The 19,146-nt window shown below is 39.6% G+C and overlaps 2 long non-coding RNA genes across 2 annotated transcripts in view; one reads left to right on the forward strand and one right to left on the reverse strand.

Moving 5' to 3' along the window:
- The window catches only part of LOC141764324 (uncharacterized), a 63,819-nt gene that overhangs the window by 5,247 nt on the left and 39,426 nt on the right, over positions 1–19,146 (reverse strand). The gene's annotated exons all lie outside the window — the stretch shown is intronic.
- Positions 1,082–19,146, forward strand: part of LOC141764321 (uncharacterized) — a 254,565-nt gene continuing 236,500 nt past the window's right edge. The window contains exon 1 of the long non-coding RNA XR_012593251.1: positions 1,082–1,290. This is a non-coding gene — a long non-coding RNA (uncharacterized LOC141764321). The remainder of the gene's footprint in view (positions 1,291–19,146) is intronic.

Below are 19,146 nucleotides of genomic sequence, written 5' to 3' on the forward strand. Positions count from 1 at the left end.
CATAAGCAGTAGTAGATTGAATTTAAAGTAAACCAAAGAATGAGTATCAGCCCTTCCTCTCTTCCTCTTGCATCCACATCAGCGCACAGACAACGCTCACATCTGAGCCAGGTCACTTAGGACCTCTGCCTCATCACTTTAACTAAGTTACACAATCCTCCGTTCCGCTGTCTTTTCATCCCCACTTCCCCTCCTCTCATCTCACCCTCCTGCACTCACATCTGTGTGCATCTGCGTCCCCAACTGCTGCGCAATTAAAGAGAGATGAGCAGTGCTGTTAGTTTATAAAAAAAGGAGTGAGAAAACATAATGTAGTTTGTGTGTCACCATCAATTTACTGCATGCTGGAATTTTAAAGGAGCAGATGAATAATTCGAGAGGAGTGCAAAGGGGAAGAAGGGTGGCGGCGGTGAAAGAAATAGATGGAACGTAGGAAAGAAGACAACAGGAGGAGGGGGGAGAATGTAGAGAAAATGACATTGTTATTCATCCGACTCTTTGTCACAAGTTGAGAGTGAAAGATGCAAAACTTCAAGCACACAGTGTCCCGTGGGTGAGATACTGCAGTTCAAACAAAGTAAACAACTGTTTTACTGTGATGCACACTTTAGTCTTGCTGGAGGCTAAGTCGCCTTCCTGCTGCAGCTGGTATTGTGGCACACTTTGCCGGCAGGGGAGAGCGCCGCGAAAAATTGTTGCAAAGATCTCAGAGTATTCTTACCAAGTGTGGCACGCAGGAGACGCTGCCTTGTTGTTATTTACATAAAACGAGCAGGTTGGCTTTCATGTACGGGGGGCTGCTCGAGTAGAAAAGGATCATGAATGCAGCGTGACAAATTGGGGATACTCTGTGCTCTTAGAGGCAACTTTTACTGTCAGAGATGAGGATGTACATTCGGAAAGAACAGAGGCGTTTAGCAAAAGTTTCCCCATTTTCCCTCAATCTTTAAGGCAGTTACATAAGTGACCTGTGGAGCGCGATATAATTTTTTTTCATGCTGATGTGAATTTTGATATTCAACATTTCCAAACCTTTTTTTTTATTTATCAAAGGAAGCAAATATTCTCAAATGTTGTCTAAACCAGGCAGCAACCTCCGAGTCTGAAAAGTGAAGCCAATGCTGAAGTGCCTTAAACTTGCATTCTTTCTAACAGCCAGCAGGGGGCGACTCCTCTGGTTACAAAAAGAAGTCTGATTGTATAGAAGTCTATGAGAAAATGAGCCTACTTCTCACTTGATTTATTACCTCAGTAAACATTGTAAACATGAGTTTATGGTCTCAATCTCTAGTTTCAAGTCTTCTTCAATACAGCATGATGTTCATTTAGTAAATGATGGTCCCATTTAGAGTCAAATAGACCATAAAGCAGGGGATGCTTTAGGGCATGGCTACCTTGTGATTGACAGGTCGCTACCACGGCGTTGTCTGGTCTAGGAGTTGTCTGTGTTTTCGTCTTAAAACTTTAACCCTTTCACAGTGTGTTTTCAGTTCATGAAAGTTAATTATAACATTTTTGGTTGCCTAAAAATGTCTTATTTAGTGTTCGGTTGTACTTAGCTCCACCCTCTCGTGTCACTTCTGGTTGCAAAATACCAAGATGGCGACAACCAAAATGCCGAACCAAAGGTTTCAAAATGCCAGTCCACAAACAATGGGTGACATTACGGTGACTACGTCCACTTCTTATATACAGTCTATGGTAAAAACGAAAGAAGCTATGGAGCTGGACGACTGGAAGAAAATATCTAATTGTGATTTTTCTGACCAATGATGTAATTATTTTTAATGAATTTAAGCCCAGGTCTGTATACGTAATCTACATCATATTAAACCTAACTCTACTGATGACCATAGTCATTATAGTCAGTGAAATGAATGGTTGCTGTTCGAGAATTGCACTCTTTTCAATAGCACTTGTAAATAATTAATCATTGCCCTGAATTTTAGTTGATACATGATAAAGTTATAACGCACTTCAGACACATTTCAGTTTGTATCAAAAGATGTTTGATACTCAGCCATAGCAACCACGAAAAAATACATCTTTCAAAGGTGATTAGCTTTTATGATAAATACAACCTGGATCTTAACAGTGGTACAGTATGTATCTTATAGTGTTTCATAAAAATAAAGACAATCTGTATTGTCAAAAACACACAAATGTGAAAAATAATGGATAGAAATGTGTGCAGAAAAAGAAGATAAAACGCCCTGAGCTACAGCTGTTTAGTGAAACTATGAGTCTTTAATGTTTCACCTGGTCCAGGAGAGAATCCCCCACAAGAACATGAATCAAAGCTCCTGTTACTACAAGAAGATTACACAGAAAACATGTGAGAGTTTGTGCAGCATGCAGGTTGTTTACCTGAATCATATCATCAAGTCTAAAGTCTGGAGGTATAACCTCCATTTATCCCTCTCTCTAATGTGGGATTTCAGCTTTACTTTGCCCTCAGCCTTTCTATTGTAGCAATTTAACTTCTAACAAAAAGACACAGGTTGGATGTGTGATCCATGTGGAAGATAAACAAGGATTAAAGCTAGTTTATTTCAGAGTTGTACAGTACCTGCTTGTTATTGTGGATGATGGATTAAACAGATGGACGTGATGGTGGAACAGAAAATAGAAAAAGGACAAGAGAGAGAAACAGAGAAGCAGATATACAGAGAGAGACATTATAAAACTGGAACATGTGAGTAGCTGCATGTTACCTTCGACCTAATACAATTATCCTAACACCCTTAATATACAGCGGCATGATGGTGTCAGATTCAGGCTTGATTCATTGAGATAGAGAGAATTCATTAATGAATTGTTAATAGATCTCATATACCATAAATACCATATGAAATATATTGCACAACTGAAACAGTTAAAAAATGACACACAGAAACTAGAAAAGGGTGATGGAAAACATGAACTGCTAATAAATGCATAATAAAGTATGAATTAATCTTTACTAAGGTCAGTAAAGGTTTAACAATGATATAATATGTAAGTTAGTTAAACTCAATAAATGTTTGTAATGCTATAAACAATCAAAAGAAAATCATAAGGCTTTTATTAACATTATTAAGCAGTCTATAAACTACAGCTGTCAAAGTTAACGTGACAATGACGAGTTAACGCACATTTGTTTTAACGTCACTAATTTCTTTAACGAATTAACGCAACTTGCGATTTTAAGGTTGTAGCGGGCTCAGTTTTAAAGCGAGAATGAAGATACTGATATTATATGTAACTCGAAAACATAAGGAATCCATTGGTCACCATGTCATACTAACTTTTCGCGAAGGAGGCTAAATAACGCTCCAAACTTACGCTAAATTTTGGCGAGGAAAAGCTGGCATGGCAACTTCAAAGGGGTCCTTTGACCTCTGACCTCAAGATATGTGAATGAAAATGGGTTCTCTGGGTACCCACGAGTCTCCCATTTACAGACATGCCCACTTTATGATAATCACATGCATTTTGGGGCAAGTCATAGTCAAGTCAGCACACTGACACACTGACAGCTGTTGTTGCCTGTTGGGCTGCAGTTTGCCATGTTATGATTTGAGCATATTGTTTATGCTAAATGCAGTACCTGTGAGGGTTTCTGGACAATATTTGTCATCGTTTTTGTGTTGTTAATTGATTTCCAATAATAAATATATACATACACTTGCATAAAGCAGTCATATTTGCCCACTCCCATGTTGACAAGAGTATTAAATACTTGACAAATCTCCCTTTAAGGTACATTTTGAACAGATAAAAAATGTGCAATTATTTTGCGATTAATTGCGAATAACTATAAACATGCGATTACTCACAATTAAATATTTTAATCAATTGACAGCCCTACTATAAACTCTTAAGAAGTGTTTTATTAAGTGCTTATAACTGTCTTGTAATCTTACAATAAACATGTTTATAATGCTATAGTCTTATTAATACATATTAATGTTAATAAGCATCTCATAAGGATTTATAAGGGCCTTATTAACTATAAACTAATGCTTATTACGGAGCCTTAATATAAAGCGTTACCAGGCTGTTTGTTACATATATAAGCATGTATCCATAGGATGTTCATAATGATAATAAAAAGGTGTAATGTGTGATACTGAATAATAGAAAGAGTTTTTTTAGCATATTTTTGTTTTAATATAAGCAGCTCGGTTGTTTACAAGTGTGTTTTATTTGCAAATATGTAATTTTCATTAGTTTAATAATTTCTACGCCTCCGCGCTGGTGATAGCCCTCACTGAAACCATCATGTTTTCAATCTGTTTATTCTTGTGATATCTCAGGACGCCTTGAGGGAATTTCTTTAAGCACAAATGTCCAATTGGACTCAAGGGTGAACTGATTTTGGTGGTCAAGGGTCACTGTGACCTCACAAAACACATTTTTGGCCATAACTCAAGAGTTCATCTGCTAATTATGACAATTTCACACAAATATCTAGCATGATAAAATGATGAAGTGACACTTTGGACAGAAATGATTGCAAACTGCAATTCGACTGCGTAGTGGAGACATACAACCGTGAAGCGGTAATTCTAGTTAATTAATATTTCTAAAATTCATTCAAAAGAGATGATGGATGCAATACGCTTAAAACATTTGTGTTCAAACTACACACACAACACATACATGTAAATGATATGCACACGGAGCACATGCATCAGCTGAATTTCTTCAGACATTTAATAATAACATGTGCACAATACCTAATTAAAATAAAACTCCTCACAAACAGACAAATGTTACCACACACAACAAACCGGCGCATTGCTTTCTGTTCAAATGTACATACTAAATAAGATATGGGGGAAAATGAACCCATTTCCCCTCTTGTTACTTTTAAATGCAAATTGGGTCCTTCATTAAAATGTGTGGCTAAACTTCATTAGCAGCAGATATTGATTTTCAGGCAGCGACGATCTGATAGGCCCTATAGGCAAGTGAAGGTACAAAGGTTTGTCTAAATGCTAACTGGTAGTATGTGGCTCGGGGGCTAGTTGGAGTTCTTGCTCTGAGAGCTATAGAACATCTGGAGAGGTAACATTTACATAAGCTTCTCTTTGTACATGGGAACCTTCATTAACATCACGCTGCTTTGAACTCAGGATGAGATGGTAATACAGACGAAACAGAAGTTAAGGAGAGAGGCGCTGTGTTGGATTGTTGCAGCCATGTGCTGTTTTCTCTCATGGTGTTTCCTGTTTTTGCACAATATTTCAGGAAAAGTGCAAGAGCTTCTGGGTAATCCCACAAAAACACAAACTTTCTAGAAATTAATATCAAGATTTTACACATTGCATTGATGAGGACTTCACAAAATCCAATTGCAAAAGACCTGTTATCATGACCCACTGATTTTGTCTACAAGTGGCTCATTCAGTCACTTTTAGCCACAAATCAGTGGGTCATGATCATTATTGTACAGGTGACTAATGTGTACGGCAGGCTCCACTGTACACTGTAAAATGTTATGATCAGTATGATAAATATTTCAAAACGTAATAATGGCATTTCATTGAGAGAGCGTTCCTATTGGCTGTGCTCCGGTCATGTGAATGGTAGTTGGCGTTCTTTCACCAGATTTCACAATGGCGGCATCGTCACAAACTTTCTTACTTTACAGCTAAACCGTGCACTACAAGACGATTCTGAAAACATAAGAGTCAAGAAATAGGCATTAACGTAACAGAATATTGATTCATATTTGATCAGCACTGCCTAGTTTGACCGTTTTGTCGGAGTTTGCGAGTGATTGACAGCCGGCTCTCATAGACAGCAGATGGACAGCAGTTCCCAGATCAGCTCTTACTGCTTGTTTTCCTCCGGTCTGTGAAATCTTGCAGATGCCGTTAGGAGCACCAGAGGACACAGAGGCACATGATTCTTTTCAGGTTACCTGTTTCATGTACTACTGTCACAATCTAGCCACCGTATTATAAAAATAACCTTTTTTAATCATATTTACTCCAATCTCGCCTACTTCAGCTTTAATACCGTCCATAAACCAGCTAGTTGCTACCTGTGTCTGTTGTCCGTTTGGTGCTACGCAGATAGCGTCCAGTGGGTTTATCAGAGCTTTTCACTGAAAACAGCAGCTGCTGGAAATGACGTTAATGAGAGTGAACCAAAAGTTGCCGGCTGCAAAAACCAAAACAATGAACTGAAAGACGCTAAAACGTTCCATAGAGCTTTGAAGAACTGCAGAGTTGGGTGATAATTCTCTGTTGCGTTATGAGTGACCTCTTTCATATCACAGTTATTCAGGATTAGGTTATGTCAGGATTTGGCGGCATCTAGTGATGTGGTTGCAGAGTGCAACCAACTAAGTACCTCTCTGCTCACTTCTCCCTTTCCAAGACTGAAAACATAGTTATAAATATTATATTTCATTTCTGCTAATAGATCCCCTGAAATGTTACACAATGTTCCTTTAGTATCAACATATTGATTAGAGCAGCTTTAAGTTCTCAGTGCCCTGACATCCATCAGCCTCCACACACACAAATCATATTAACCTGAGGTCATTAAGAGTAAACTCTCATTCTAAAGTAAATTTATATTTTCAAGTTGAATAAGATTTCTTTTGCCTCTGTAAAATAAAATGCAGCATCTTGGCATGATAGGAGGTTCACATGATCACAAATTCACCTTCCCTGCTCTCACACAGCTGGATCGTCTTCTTGCTATCCTCCGTCTCTTACCCTCTCTTCTATTTTCCACCACCCCTCCTCTCTCTGGTAAACCCGAGTCTCCACCATAGACTCTCTGTTAATTCAATCTCATTATTTTCCCAAACATGGTCATACTGTGTGGCTCCCCCTCAATCACTGGACGGCCTAACCCCCTGATCTCTGGCAAATGGGGGCCCAGTCGTGTGCCACTCCTCTCACCGTACGCGGCACACAAAGGGCCATGACCCAAATTGCGGGGGATTAGGCCCTAATCTGTCTTTACTCTGCAGAAAAATGGATGGCTTGGATAGAGACCGGAGGAAAAGAAGGAGGCGGAGGAGGAGGCGAGGAAGGGGGGAGGTTTTTATAGGATAGGTATAGAAGCATTAGGAGCACCCCCAGTTGGGAAAACATCTGCTCTTCATCATCTGGGCGCTCATCTGGTCCACAGCTCTATGTGTGTGTGTGTTTGTGTGTGTGTGTGTGTGTGTGTGTTTGGAGGTTGTGGTCGGTGGGCAGAGACTAACATGGCCTGCTTTACATTTTTAAAAAGCAACACACGAGGCGTCTCCTACAATCACGTAGAGTGTAAATTATTGAAATTATCCCCAGTGTCAGTGGTCCAAGACAAGCTCAACATGATACACAGAAACACGATGTGGCTCTACCTGTCAGGCCCCCGAACACTCTTGTAAACAACTGTAATTCTCTGCAAAGCAAGCACAAGTACAGTGTGTCTGTGTGTAATTTATTTATCATTTATCTTTCCGCCTCCCAACAGGCGGTTGGAGGTGAGAAATGTTGTATGTTTACCCCTCTGCGAACATACACTCAGGCCTCATATGCACTTACACACACACTTACTGTCTCAAACACAATTGTCAGAGCTATGACTGACTTTCCATTACAGATTACGCCAAATCTTTCCTGACTTTCACCCAGGAAGACAGCAGTTAAAAGTCACCGTTCACTTATAATAATTTACATCTGTAGCTAAATAATAAAACAAACAGAGTCATTTTAAGCCAAAAGGCGAATCGAGGCCTTTAGAGCCTCGATTCGGATGAGGAAAAACGTCCCGAAAAATATCCTTTAACTGGGAAACCTGCAGACATGCAATAGGTGTTGTGTGTACAGAATAAATCTAAATAGGAAAATTAGAATATGGAAAATCAGGTTTACAAAATTATAGATACATTGTGAAGAAGATGATCCGAGAGGATGCTGAGCAACATGCAGGTGCTGCCAAACTGACCAAAGAGGACATACTGCACAAACACACCAGAGACAAAACAAATCAGTCTTTTAGTGATGTTGCCTTGACTCCCAGATTTAAGCAATTAATTTGGGATCACCGTGTTATTATTACCAATAGGATTGATGGTCCAGACGATGACTATAAGATCTCAGTTGTAAAGAAACAGGAGACATTTCTTTTTTCGTTATCAACTACCGATATATTCTCCAGTCAACATCTCAGACGTGAACAGTGAGCAAATACAAAGCCAGGTGTCTTTAAGAAAAAAGACGTTGAAGAGAAGTTGATCAGCATCATAGCAGATGAAGGTGAAAACAAGCTACTGGTCATATGAGTTCATTACGTGTAGACTATATATCGGATGCTACGCTGTCCTGCCGGAGCAGGAGAGTCAAGCTTAACCAGCCCCGGGGAGCAGGATTATGAAGAACAACCATCTGATTTCTTCCTCCTCCTCCTCCTCCGACGACCCCCTGCCTTTCCCCAAAACCTCCCATCTCATCACCGCCCCTCACTCACCCCAGCCTCCTCTCGCTCGTATGATTAAGGGTCAAGCGTGCCACCTCGTCTCCAGGCCATCATTAAAGGGGCGACAGAAAGGAGAAAGAGAGAGAGGGAGAAAGACACCCTGGCACACGGGGCTAATGAAAGCCATGAATCACAGTGTGGTCTTTAAAGAACATATTAGTGGCATCATTAACTCTGCACAAAGGCCAGAGCCGGGGTGAACAGACAGGTCGCTCTACCAGCAAAGCCTGCTGCCCCACCCCCTGCCACCCGGCCTTACCGCTCTGCCTTTCATATCCCCTAGAGCCGCCCCTCATTAGGGAGGCACCCATACTGCCACATACGGTACAGCTCTCAGGCCTCCACTATTTCCCCAGACGGATTTGAGAGATCTAAGGTGCAACATGAAATAAATGACACGGTAACAACTGGCTCAGCTTAATTATTAGTAAAACCCCCAAACAAAAGGAGGTGTCGACACATGAGTCAGTGGCAAAATGTGCTTTCAGAGTATCCTGGAACAAACTCCGAAAACATCTACTTCTGTACGAGCAAACAGCAGACATATTTTTGATGGACACGCTCCTCTTAACCTGCCACTTCCTGTTTGAACAAAAACAACTCTCCCTCTAGACGCCCTGCAGCGGGGGCCTGTGGGTACTCCTCACGGGCAGTGACCTTTTCACACAGCCTCGGGACAAAGTGGGTCTCCCAGCTCACCCTGGAGCAACACCCACCACCACCACCACCACTTTCCCTCCACATGCCCCCCTTCCTCCTCGCCCCTTCAGATACCCAGGACCTGGTGGTGTTGCTGGTAGAGGCTGGAGCCCCTCAGTACCCTCCATCAGAGGTGTGTGTGGAGCCCCCATGCTCAGGGAGTCAGCCCAGGCCTCATTAGGAGCTCCATGATGAAATGAGCTGAAAGGCCCCAGCCTCAGCCAGCACCATCCAGCAATCACAGCAGCCTGAACTGGCAAGGCTCATCTCACGGCCCCATAGGCGTTAAATCATGGATAACCCTCTCGTTTCTCTCGCTATCTAACTATCCGCACCCCCTAACTTGCTCTCTGTCTCACTCAGACTATGTACGGTTTCGCCTCTTCTTTCTGTTACTCCGACAATGCCCCCTATCCCCCCATCCCTTCCGCTCTGTCTATTACTGCTACTCACAGACCACACTGTACTTTACTGCTTCACTCACTGGAGGCATCAAAGTTTAACACCTACAACTTACAGCTGTCACTCACATCTCATCTCTCACTTTCTAGATTTCCATGTTTCTCTGCCGGATTGTTTCTCCAAGTTTTTCATCATGCGTTATAATCGGAATACTTTTTTTTTTTTTTCTCTTTATTCCAAGTCTGTCCTTTCTTGACCTAACTCTTTGACTCACTCTGACTCTTTTCTTCCACTCTTTTGTTTCAACTCTTTTTGTATACTTTACTATCTTAGGGGGGAATCGATACAGCACAGTATCGCAATATTTTGCGTGGCAATATTGTATCGATACACAGATGTCAAGTATTGATCTTTTATAATATAAACTATTAACCTGTTAACAATCTCATGGCCTGCCGGCGGGCCCAGTCACTTTTCTTTGTTTCAGAGGTTGTAGGAGTGAAGATACTGGTACCATAGGAAACTAGAAAAACCTCTAGTACTCAAGTATCGTGATAATATCGCATCGTAGCGCCTCAGGTGATTCCCAGCCCTACTAACTAACTAACTAACTAACAAATTAACTATGTATCTACCTATCTATTTATATAAATATCTACCTACCTACCTATCTGTCTACCCGTCTATCCATCTATCTATCTATCTATCCATCTATCCATCTATCCATCTATCCATCTATCCATCTATCCATCTATCCATCTATCCATCTATCTATCTATGTATCTATCTATCTATCTATCTATCTATCTATCTATCTATCTATCTATCTATCTATCTATCTATCTATCTGCCTGGCCCTAAAGATGCTGTTCCTGCTTTGAAATTATAATGATAACTCCCTCAGCTGAACTGTACTGGTGACATGCAGGCGTTAGTGCCTGGAGGTATGTAGGTACGAAACGCAGTCTGCTCTGCATGCAGCGCTGAAAGAATCAAAGCAACGGCTCGCTGGGAACCAGAGCGTTTGAGGACCTATCAGAGTAAAGGGGAATGATTTTACAGGACTAAAAAGGACAGCGAAGACACCTGTGACAGAGATATTAGTGCCTCGTTCTCTGTCCGCAGAGCTGTTAGTAAAAAATCTAAACATTTCAGTGACTCAGTTGTGAGCGGCGAAGGCATCCCATGCAATCCAAAACAGAGTATCTCCAGAGGAGTAGAATGCCAGGAGCAGGTGATAGCGAGCATTATACAGCCTTTCTTGAATATATGTTTGAATAATTGAAAGCCACTTAGTCCCATTTGAATGGTTGAGTGTTGTGGATCAACTACACCTATGGAGGGACGAGGTCAGTATGGCTAGCAGGGACAGGCATTTATGCTAAGGCCTCTAATATATTCATGAAATGTGAGCGTATGAATTTTTCTGAAGTCCTCACGTAAGTCACAACACACACAGAGCCATGGATAATTAAGGATTGTCGCAATGCTTTATTTCTGCAGGCAAAACATCGCTCCCCCGCCCTCGACTCCGCACCTTGTATTAAAAGCATAATTCTATGATAAAGCTAGTTTAGGGAAACCTAATGTTATATTAAAGCGGAGTTAATCAATGCAAGGCGAACCTTCTTACCATATATTATTATGCGCTACAGAATGCTTTAATGTGCAAAAAAGACCTTTTTTGTTGGCCAAGAGTAGACATTATATTACTACAGGTTAATAAAACTTTGGGTTTCTTAATTTTTCATAGTGGTTAGTGCATATATGTAAATATTTAATGAGGTCTTTATGCTCCAGATATTCCAACAAAAAGGTTAATAAGCTCTAAGATGGAGGATAGGGTATATAATCGCTGGTCTGTCCTACAGAGAGAGGAGGAATGGCGAAGCAGGAATAAAGGACGCCAAGAAAAAAGAGAGCGGGAAGAGGAACGACACTTAACCTGCATTATGAAGTGAGAAATATATATATGAATAATTGTTGGCTTTATTAATCTTACAGTGTGTTATAAAGGTATGTTTGTTGATAATGAAGAATGTAGGGCTGCAACTGATGATCATTTTCATTATTAATCATGTCAGTTCTTTTTTTATTAATAAATACAACATATATTCTATAAAAGGTAAAAAACATATTGAAAAATAAATCATTACTTTTTCCCATCTTCAAGTCTCATTGCAAACTAAAAGAATTTAAAGTGATATAAAGTAGAGAAAATCTGAAAATCCTCACATTAGAGAAACGGACATTTGTGCATTATAAACAACGTAATAATTTATTAAAATAGTTGAATATTATTAATTCTATGTCAATCGATCAGCCGCAACCTTGAGTTCTGAGAAGTGAGGCCAATGCGAACGTGCTTTAAACTTGCATTCTTTCTAATGCGGAGAGCAGTCTACATGAGAATGAAGCCGATTCCTCCCTCCCGACAAGCATCAGCAAAGCCCTGATTTTTTGATGGTTCGAAAGATTATCTCTCCAGATATTCCTGTGGTGTGAGGTATGTTAAGAGTGTTTGTTACGTCCCCCGATCGGCTCGGAAGTCCATCCTGGCCGCACCGATTTCAAATAGTAAATATTAAACCTTTTCAATATTTACGATCAGACATCCTTTTGTGTGTGGGGAACCCTGAGGACAGCCAATGATGCTGTCACGTGGGAAAGAACGATAGCCAATTGGGAACCAAGCTGACCAAAGAAGTAAGGACAACAACTGACATCATAGTGATTCTTGGCGGCCTTGGCAAATGCAAACGCAAAGCATAAAGTAGTAGTTAGATGGACTTCGGGAATGGAGGACCAACTTGTTGATTTGTAGCAACAACACAAGTGTTTATTTAACGTGTCTCCATGATTCCATCCCTCCATCCTTCATCATTTTTCTAGTACAAAGTAGCGTAAAAACTAACATCGCTAATTCTTCCTGCCCATCGTCCGCCATGTTTGTTCACACTAAAGTCGCGTTTCATTGCGTTTGTAAGATCTCCGGTTCTGAGAGTCGGGACTCTAGCTGTTCATGAATGAATCCTGTTAGTGTGTGGTGTGCTGTTCTAGCCGAATTGTTGCTCTCCACACACTATAGGAACAATGGCACATACCATTCACATACCGTTACATACCATTTATGTGATGGCACATAAATGGTATGTAACTGTGAGCTTCTTTTTATAGTACTCCATTAACAGACAAATCTGTTGTTAACCAGTAATACTTCTATCAGTAATAGATAGCAGCATAATAAAATGAATACGATAAAGAGAGTAACTGACATTGACTGCTCTACGTGTGACTTTGGCATTTAATTTTTACTAACATACAAGCACCTTATAAAATAAAATCTACATATTGACATCAGCCTAGAGCTGGGAAACCCAAATGTCACTTCCATTTAACTCATCTTCCACCATTATGGTGCGTTGAAAGCCCTGTCCCATCCAAAGCATATAGCTCTTCCCTTAATTAACACACACACACACACTGTGGTGTGTTGCAATATCAAATTAATATTTCAGTGCCTGCTTCGTTTTATGGCCGCTACCATTTGAATAGGCCTTAATAGAGTGACAAGACATTCCCACCGACCACTGTCCCATGAAAAATGCACAAGCCACTTAAAACCAATGGCCAGTCACAAGAAGACACTTGGCCCCCGAAGACAAACCATGACTTCTTTCTTGATGAGGGGAAAGCAGGCATATTTTCAGCGCCTGCTGTGGAAACTAATGCCTTCCCCTGCACACACATCTGTTATGAAGATTGGATGAAATGGTTTGATAGTGAAACATTAGCTTCTTTTAAATCTCACGCCTGGTGAGCATTCTTCAAATGTAACGCAGAGTTAATAATTAAAGTGCCCCATTCGCCATAATATTAATCGTCAGAACCATCTGATAGTCTTCTTGCCCAAAAAAAAGAGCCTTTGACTCAGAGGTTGCTTTAACATATTTGAACTGAACATTTGGCTTCAGATGAGCTCATTATGAATAGAGATACTATATGAAATAGAAAAGGAGAGGTTTTAGAGCCTTAAAATAATCAATAGATCAGAAAGAAAGCAGAGCTTAAAGGTCAAAAGACTTCATCTGAGGTAGCTGAAGGTCAGTTTATTCACTTACTAATGTATGATGAGAGCTACTGAATGCTGTTGACCTCATTGAGATGAATCTGTCTCAAAGTGCTCTTTCATAATATTTAAAGTTCCCGAGACACTCATACAATCAGCATTAAAGAAACATGTTTCTGACTTGTGCACCTTTCCCTCTCTTTGACCCTTTCAGTATAGTATACTGCAGCACACTGATATTACAGTATAGAAGAGAGGATCACGCTTTACTGTCCCTCTGCATCTCTCTTTGTCTCTTTGATTAGCCAGCATTACCCCAGTGTGATTATGAGACGTCAGTGAATACAACAGTGTTTACAGGGATGTAACATTATTTAGGCGTGCAGCGAATCCAGCTCTTCTAACTGTGCAAACTGCTGAAATATTAAAACAAAGTAGAGTCAAATAACATCTGGGGAGGTCTGGAGAGACAGAGACAAGAAGAGAGAGAGAGAGAGAGAGAGAGAGAGAGAGAGAGAGAGATGTTATTGACTGTACTGGACTGATTAGGTAACAAAGCAACTGTTAGTATACATATTTTCCCTCTATATGGTGTTATAAATATGGACCAAAATACATGGAAATTGGTAAAGATGTTACCGTATGGGCCTCATGCAGGAAGCGAAATAAGAACAAGTTTCCTCTTATTTTTGTTCGTCTCCATGATTTGTTCTTATTGTCTATATGTTAGTACCCCGTGATTTCTGGGATTCCAATGTTTGCTTAATTTTGTTCTTCTCTTAGGTAAGAAAACATTTTACGAGTGGTCGAGAGCACTATTACCAAGATAAGAAAAAAAAAAAAAATGTGTCCACAAGGGTATAATAGTTTTGAATTTCCTATTATTTTTGATTTCATTTTAGTTTTCGGAGTATATTTGCTAGTTTTAGTTTAGTTTCAGTTTTCCAGAAAGGTTTAGTTAGTTTCGTTTTTATATATTTAGTGTTAGTTTTGCAGTAGTTTTAGTTTGTTATTAATACATGGTTGGAGTACGGTGTAGGAATGGCCATAATGCAATTTGTCCAACGCAAGGAAACATACGTTTTAAAATTCAGGAACATAAAAAAATGCATATCATATAATCAAATTCAGATTATTGTATGTTTTAGAGAAATTGTAAAGGTTGGATTATTAAATTTGTGGGCTAAAGAAATACTATTGGTTCATTGATCCCAATTAAGTCCATAAAACCCTTGGATGTTATTACATGTGTTCAGCTTCTGAATAGCATACATACTGCTCTTCAATGCTTTTTGATTTTCCTGTAACGCCAGTACTGACGCTCTGGACAATCACATGTTTACTTTGTTTAAATATATTTAACAGTACCTCAGTTTCACTACTGCTGACGTTCTTCTTCTTTCAGTCTTTTTTTAGTGGCATCTCTCCAATTCTTGTGAATGTGCCAGAGTATTTGCACACAGCACAACACCTGCCCTTATGTAGTGTTTAGGAGGTGTTATCTGTGTTAATAATAAACAATCGGCCAATTTATGATCAAGTAGGATTCATCATTCATCATTCTGGGTAAGGGCAGATTTGGATGGTTAAGAACGTTTTGTTGCATCTGGAGTTGACTCCTCTTATTTTTTTCTCTTAACAGAAAATTAAGAGAAAATATGAGCAAAATTTGAGGCCCAATGTGACACGGCAAGTGCAGGCAATAATTATACTGATGATATATGAGATGACAAACTATCCACATGCTTATGCACACTATAGGAACTGATGCCTCCACCGTCAGACTATCATAAGGATTTGATTACAGAGAACCAAGTGAAATACAGACTAGACACAAACTGGTCTGTTTCTGGTCTATCTTAAAACTACCATATGAAATGAGAAGACGTAAACTCACATGCAACAACGTTATCTGCTTTGTAGATGACATTTCATCCTGGCCTCTTATGTATTAAAGACACATTAAAATGGGCTGCCAGTTGTGTTTTAAGTAATGAAAATAAAGTCACTTTTAGTGGCAAACGGAACTGAAATATGTTCAAAAACAGAAAATAACCTACATGAATGAACGGGTTCTTGAAGGAAGATTGTGATTGAGCCAAAAAGGATCTGTTGCTCAAAGATTTTCTTGAATCGGAATTTATTCAATGAAAGATCTGCACTGCTGTCTCTCTCTGAGAGAACCAAGTGTCAAGACATTTCCTGCACCATTAACTTAAACTTTTTGATCGAGTACATCGAAGGAAAACTTTAGGAAAAGCAAACCAGTAACCATCTTCATTATCTGTTTCAAAATTCAACATATAAACAGAGAATATAAAGCACTACTGTGAGGACCAAGAGAAAAATAAATTTAGTTTAAAACGTTTCCATTGAGGACTGTTTGTATTTTGTAGCACTGTATCAGAATCTGACTGCTATTTTTGTACAAACTCTCTATGAAAACATATCCAACAATATAGCCTATATTTATAGTTAAGTTAATATATACAGTATATAGTGATAATGAATCTGAATAACTATCGTATATAGGTAATTAATTCCATAGATATGTCCTGACACTATTTAAATGAGGGCTGTCACAATATCAGATTTTCACTACATGGTTATTGTGGCCAAAAGAATTCAGTAAAATCCATCTTTCACTTTGTTTATTGTGTATTTTATCTCTGTTTTGGAAAATGAAATACACTTTAATTATGAGTGTGGGAGGTGCAGAGAGAGTCTGTAAACATTTAAGAGGCGCTGGATTATTTACATCATATGTGTATTATTAACATGATATCAATGTTTTATTTTTCTAAATATCACGATCATTGTCAATACCGGTTTATCGCGACACCCCTAATTTAAATATATATTTCTTATTTCTGATCCGGACTGCTTTAACATGTAACATGTTGCAAATTATATTAAAATTTAAAAAAAGAAATGTGAAAAACAACATTGCCCATAGCAGAAAATCTGCATAAGCAAAATTTGCCCACATCAGCATCATGAAGATATGACAGCAAAATATGCCAATATACTGGATTTTATATCACAATTCATGCACAGAATTGTGCAGCATGCCTGACATAAAGGAGATTTTAAGTATGAAATGTTTCTCTGAGAATAAATGATGATGATGATTGAGGGAATCGCGGGAGGAACAGAGGAAGAGATGAAAGGAATGTGGAATGACAGGACGAGACAGGAGAGGAACAGGACCCCACGCGATGGGGGGCTTGAGAGGCCGTCTGCAGCGCTGCCTGATTGACACACAATCGCACCGCTACTGCCAGGGCCCCTCCCAGAGTTCGGAGAAACAGAGCACAATACGCTCCGACTGTGAGCAGACAAATACACCTGTTCAGACGCTCAAAATGACAGGTAGAAATACACAGAAAGACATAAACACACACAGGCATACGGCGAGGAAGAAAGGTATTCCATGGCATGTCATGTCTGAATCAAAGGTAGCTGAGGTATTTATCCATGTATCTGCAACAGGAAAGAAGAGCTAAAACTAACAGATAGCTTTAACCAATAAAGGAATAAATAACCGTCTGGAGGAGAAGATTAAAGTAGATGCTGGTTTATAATTAGCCGGCTGGCCCACAGCTAGGAATCACTAGTACATCTTTGCCACTGGTGATAGAGTGTGTGTGTCACAGGGTTGACCGGGGGAAGGATTGAGCAACCTGTCACCCATAATTCACACATTAACTGTACAGTGAGGCTGAACATGGGCTGTGTACACCCTCACAGTCTCTATCTCAGTGGTCCACTTGCAAAAATACAAATACACATCTCGCTTTTGCACACACACAGATATTTTGGGGCAAACAAAGATAACAACAGTCTTTTTTAAATATAAGTTTTACCTGTTTCTAATCATTTATTATTAAATTTATGTTTGAATAATGAAATTCTTTGTTCTGAGAGTGTATTTTTCAGGGCCCTGAAACAATGGACATTTGTTTTTGGGAAAACTGTAGTAGGCTTATGCGTACTACTATGCATACTAAATACTACAAAGATTGTTAAGCCATATTTGAGGCGTTTTTCCTTTTGGCCAATATCAGCAGTCTTGGCTTATTAATTTAGAGTATTTCAGGAAGAAGAAGACACTTTAATATATATAAGACCACAACTAACAGAGAAAATGAAACTGCAGATGACCTTTTGGCCTTTTGGAACAGCTGCTAAGCGTCCAACGGCGTCCATCGCAGCCAACATCGCACTGCTGATCTTGACACGTGTCAGCTGGATGGAACACTCCTTCAACACCTGAACATCGGTGGGATCAGAGGACGAGCCTGTCCAATGGGACATTTTTCAGACTATTGGTGTTTCTGAATAACAATGGACCGTCCCCTTCTCAATACACAATAATATATGACAAACACTACTACCTCAACAACCAAATGAAGGACAATATATGGCTTGAGATCGCCCAGCAGCTGGGATACGATGAAGATGGTAATGAAGCTGATATGCACTTGCTAATGATTTCAGTTGGTCACGGGACAGAGTATGCCACAGCAGCTGATGTTGGTGTTAGCATCACATTTGGGGTCGGATTAGTTTATGTATTGTGTAGTTAACATTAGCCCCTTAGACATTCTCTGCTGGGTAGGTTTTTGTTGTGTGGAGTAGACACGGCACTATTTAGGAGGAAACTCATTGCGAAAAAAGGAACACAGCAATGCGGATAATTTGCACCAGACCCATTTCCCGCACTGCATTTTCACATCGCACTGGTGAGAAACGTCTTTTATCCTTTAAATGCTTAAATGTTAGCTTTCAAAAACCACAGCTACCATGAAGTTTTACCAGTCCTTGTATCTATTTCTCCATCATTCATGATTTGGACCCGCGCTCTCTTTTACAGTATTGTCATCTGAACAACGTTTTAACCATAATCTCTGCTGTGCTAAAACGTCTCTGCCATCCTGCTATTGTTACAGCCATGTCTGGACTTGAGAGACTGCCACGTCCATTAAGCCAGCCACTTGACTGGGTCTGTCAACATGGTGACATTTAACCAGTGACAGTCTTGGGCTTGTGGGAGATGGTGTTTGTAAAATATATAAACAATTTATTCACTGTCCCACTTTGCTCAGGAATATGAAGAAACTGTGTTATTGGGTAAAATCAGTTTTTGCACATATTCTACATAAAAACACCAATTTATTGGCCTACGTTTTTTTATTATATATAGCTTCTAACTTAGATTTATTGCATGTTTTTTGTACTTATTGATGCTCTGCGCTTCTTATTTGTTTCTATTGTTTATAACTTTCAAATTAAAATTTTTTTTTTTTTGGTCTGTCCTTTTTGTACACCAAATTTCCTCCCTGAGGATCAACCCAACATTATTTCATATTATCGTGTCTTAAATACTGCTAAAAACAGTTATATTAAAGGTGCAGTGTGTAGGATCTGGCGGTATCCAGCAGTGAGGTTGCAGATTGCAACCAACTGAAACTTCTCTTGTGTGCCAAGCGTGTAGAAGAACA

Source organism: Sebastes fasciatus, chromosome 3 (assembly GCF_043250625.1).
Source record: "Sebastes fasciatus isolate fSebFas1 chromosome 3, fSebFas1.pri, whole genome shotgun sequence".
NCBI lineage: Eukaryota > Metazoa > Chordata > Actinopteri > Perciformes > Sebastidae > Sebastes > Sebastes fasciatus.